Below are 405 nucleotides of genomic sequence, written 5' to 3'. Positions count from 1 at the left end.
TGGCTCTAATTACTGCATTTATGTTGGTAATTCTCTTTCATTTTAAGAAGCTGGCAGCATGAAAAGGTATATAAAAAATGAGCAAGTTTCTGGGCGTGCCACTTGAAATTAGACAGTTTAGATATGGGAACAGCCTAAGTAGAGAAGCTAAAACTATTCTTTCCTTTCTGTAATACTATGTGATCTTTATCAACTGTGGTCTTTAGACAGCTCTTCAGAATTAAGATTTTTACCGGATAGGTTGGGTCAAGTAATTGAAAGTTTTTGAGCTCATGTCGAAAGCTGCAGAATGAAGTGTGAAAATCACTGAGTAAGCATTTTTAATAAAACCTGTTCTTAAATGTAAGGGGGATAAAATTATAGTGAGTCAACAGTTTCCTACAACTGGAAATAATAAAAATTTCC

The sequence above is a fragment of the Athene cunicularia genome, assembly GCF_003259725.1.
Source record: "Athene cunicularia isolate RWA chromosome 2 unlocalized genomic scaffold, athCun1 chr2_part1, whole genome shotgun sequence".
Lineage (NCBI taxonomy): Eukaryota > Metazoa > Chordata > Aves > Strigiformes > Strigidae > Athene > Athene cunicularia.
Note: the sequence above shows the minus strand (reverse complement) of the source record.